General features: G+C 43.6%; 1 non-coding gene across 1 annotated transcript; it reads right to left on the reverse strand.

The window, feature by feature from the left end:
• Window positions 1–1,074: 1,074 nt before the first annotated feature.
• LOC115941766 (U2 spliceosomal RNA) lies at window positions 1,075–1,261 on the reverse strand. Its single transcript, XR_004076500.1, has one exon. It is a non-coding gene; the product is annotated as a U2 spliceosomal RNA (small nuclear RNA).
• Window positions 1,262–4,018: the final 2,757 nt, after the last annotated feature.

Consider the following 4,018-nt stretch of genomic DNA (forward strand, 5'->3'; position numbering starts at 1 on the left):
AGCTGCTTCTGGCAACACTGGTGGGTTAGTTCTTGAGCGTAGAGCGGGGGGAAATGACCACTGTAACACAGTACTCCTTCTCCCCAGGAGAGGGACGGGACAACTCTAATATTATCTCTTTATGTAAACTGATCTACTGAAAGGACATTTTGGAGACTGACAGTATGTTCAGGGGGCCTTCTGATTTATTTAGCGGTGGGGCCAGACCACATCAGACAGGCCGATCCCTGACAGTGCTTTGTAGTTCTGGTCTGATAATTTTATTAATTTGTAAACTTTTCAAGCAAACAAAGTAGGAGATGCAATGATTTCCCCACAAAAATATCAGTGAGTTTAGCAATTCTGCCATGAATAGAAGGCTAGCTTTTGATAGGTCAAACAATATTCATTTGCACGAGCAATTTTACCCTCAGAGTTCTTTTGATACTTTCCTTTATATATTCCAAGGAAGACTTGGGATCTTAAATTCATATACCAACAGCCAGTTGTGGATCTAGATATCAGTCAGGCATTCTTGTAAATAATCAAAACTCCTATCAGGTGCTTAGAATAGCACACCTAGGATTGAGATTCCCTGGTAAGTGAAGCCATGTCAACAAAGTCAGCCTGGTATAAAGTTATATTCTTTTGTCCTTAGTCAAGCATCCTCATTATCCATAACCACATGTATTTCTGAGATTTTGTCATTATTAATTATCTGAATCATGCAGTTACTTTGGGGTATAAATATTTGATTTGATATTAAATATTAGATTTGACCTTACAATTGTTCCCTATCCCCAATGCATTACAACAGCTCCATCTAGTGATAGGTATGACGATGAGGGGGTAAAGAATGGAACATGGGGAAAAGTATGTATTGTGATCCCCATTTTCAGTAAACATTACTTGAATAATTAAATCTAGTTTTATTCTTTCTCATTTGGTATTTGTTAATGCAAATCTGATAGTGATACTCCTGCTAAAATCTTCCAACATCTTCTTTTGAACATTCTCACCCAAGTTTTGCACACTTTAGACCAAAGTATGTAAGACCAGGTAGTTAAGAGAAGGCAGTTATGTGTGGGCTGTGTGTTGGGGTAGATAATATCCTGATTTACAGATTTATCTCTTACAAATTGAGAATCTGACTGAAGAAGTAACACTGTACTTTGTTGTCTTCCTCAGTTGGAGATGGTATGACAAATACCACAGGCTGAGTGGCTTAAACTGATAAGAACAGATACTACACTTGATCTTAGCCAAAAGGCCCAGAAGCGGATAGGCTGGGTGGCTTAACAAATGTTAGACAGTTAGTGAGGCTCTAACAGGATGCCCGGAGGCCAGCAAGGAGGAGGCCATGGGCAGCTGTGGGGAAGGTCAGAGGCCTGTCCCGGCAGCGTCCACGAGAGGCCGGATCCCACCAGACAGGCCCAAGATGGTGGCGCCACGACAGGAAAGCCCTGGGCAAGTGAGGAAGAAAAGGCGGGAAACCCTGCTTTCAGCCCCAAGTAATAAATATTCTGCCCCCTAGTTAACAACGGTCAATAAAAGATAGAAACCCAACTCCTGGGGCACACAGCTCTCTCTTTCCCTCTTGAGCTGCCTGCTCTCATATCTTGAGAGTGTTACTTTTGCTTCAATAAACTTTCCTGCCTCTGTCACGTGTCCCCTGTGTACATGTCTGTCCTTGAATTCCTTCTCAGGACAAGCCCAAGAGTTCTCTGGACTCCTTTGGGTCTGGCTGGGTCGACGTCCTAGGGCCCAGGATGTCCCCAGTTCACCCAGCGATGCAGTTATTTTTCACTGTTCTGGAGTCTAGGAAGTACAAGATCAAGGTGCCAACAGACTCAGAGTCTGCTCAGGACCTGTTTCCTGGCTTGTAGGGGTTGCCATCTCCCTGCGTGCTCACGTAATTTGTTTGTAGGCTGTGGGGAGGGAGGTGTGCTGGTCTCTTCCTCTTCTTGTAAGAGCGCTAATCTCAAATCTCATCATGGGGATTCTACCCTTAAACCTCTCCTTAAAGGCTCACTCTCCTCTCGTTTGGGCCTCAACTATTCATCTCGAAGCTTTCACCTAATGGGGCAAAGCTGGATTCTTTCCCAGTAGCAGATGTGTGAAGTGATTTGCTGGATCTGGAGGAAGGCGAGCAGGCCAGTGGAAGATCCTCGCGTAGTCCTTATAATTGTTTTATGTCACCTTCCATTTGCAAGGATGGAAGCATCTAAGGCTCTTACAGGAGTATATAATGTTACTAAAGATTTTCAGAAAGTCTGTCGGTTTTCTCATTATTTCTCTAAAAAGAAGACACATCCCTTTTGAATTCCCTGATGAAAGTAGTTAATACTAGCTATATATGCTAAAAAGTTTTTCAAATACCATCATTGACATAACGTTGATCTTTATATTCATGTTAATGTATGTCAGAGACTTAAATATGTGGTGTCCAGAGGGCGCCCCCTCCGCCCCCCCACGACGACTTGCTGCCCTGCTGCAGAGTGACTGTGGTCCGAAGCTGGGCAGCCACTGAGCTCCCCCCAGGGTTTGCTTTACCCCACTCAAGGTCACACCCTTGTCCAGGGCAGCCCACAGCCCGGGTGGAGCAAAGTAGGGCTAGAAACACTCGTCCAGGGGGATTTTCGCCCAGCCTGGGGAATCGCTGGCAGGCTACCCCGGAGTCAGAGCGCCCACGTCTGTCTGACATTCTCCTCTGCCCCATCCTCCCTCCTCTTCCTCCTTTCACAGCTCTTGGTCCCTAATCACACCTTGTACCCCAAACTCCACCTTGGCATCTGCTCCCAGAGAACCTGACCTGCATGGCTATGTCACCATAATCTTTTCCCCGGGTCTCTTGCCTTTTATGCTTGTTTTAGTCAATAGGGTTTCCGCACGCAAAGACTAGGAGTAGTGTAGGGGCCCAGGGCAGGCCGCCCCAAAGTGTACCACAGTGCATAGTGATTATTTTGAAAGGAAACTACTCGGGAAACAGCAGGTGCAAGGATATCACACGGTCCTTTGGCCCCTGAAAGCAGGAAACACATCTCCCCTATTCAAGGTACCTTCCCAGGGCTAAGAAGTAAGACATCCTTACCACCAGAGATAGGAAATTTAGAGCCAAGCAGGCTGTAGAAACACACCTTGTTACTTCTTTACTAATCTACTACCTTAGCCCAACTTTTACTTAGAATTCCTAACTAATTCAGGCTCCCAAACATCCGTTTTCTTTATCCTGTCAAATCCTCACAACTTTTTTTGTCTTTGTCTAAAATGTATAAAAACTGCCTGCTTTGATCATTCTTTCAGGTCTGTTTCATTACTGGGCCACCCCAGGCACATAATAAAACTTTTTTTTTTTTCCTCCTGTTAATCTGTCTCATGTCAATTTAATTGTTAGAAGAAACTTGGACAGAGGAAAATTTCTTCCTTCCATTCAGTAGCAAAAAAATCTGTATGTATTGAATTACAAACTGTGTGCTCCTAAATCTTTGTGAACCACATGATAAAGTTAATACTACTTTTATAGTGTCTTTTTTTTTAAAGGGGGTTGGAGTCCATAAATTTTCACATCTGATTGGCATTATCAAATTTATTATCTCGGAGATTACGATTGCTATTGCTTCTGATTACTCATACACATTAATTCACTCACCCTACAAAGTCCTATATTGTGCTCCCCACCACCTGCTTTTCCATCATACCCTTAAGGGCCTGTTGGCTGTTCCCAACAAAGGCCACATGTTTTCTGTCTTAGGCCTTTGCATTTTCAGTTCCCTCTACTTGGAATTCTCCTCCCCTAATGTCTACCTTGCTCATCTTCTTTTGATTTATGTAGGCCTCTGATCAGGTAATACCTTTAAAGAAATTATCTACACTTACCCTTTATCTAAAGTAGGAGTCCCTGTTATGCTCTATAGCTTCTCTATTTTCTTCATAGGATATTTATCACCTAACCTATTGTATGTTTATGTCTCCGCCGCCTAGAAGTCATTTCAATGGAGGCAGATATCTAGGTTGCATCCATTGTTGTGTCCTGAGCTAC

The sequence above is a fragment of the Leptonychotes weddellii genome, chromosome 8 (assembly GCF_054177405.1).
Source record: "Leptonychotes weddellii isolate Sample4059 chromosome 8, ASM5417740v2, whole genome shotgun sequence".
NCBI lineage: Eukaryota > Metazoa > Chordata > Mammalia > Carnivora > Phocidae > Leptonychotes > Leptonychotes weddellii.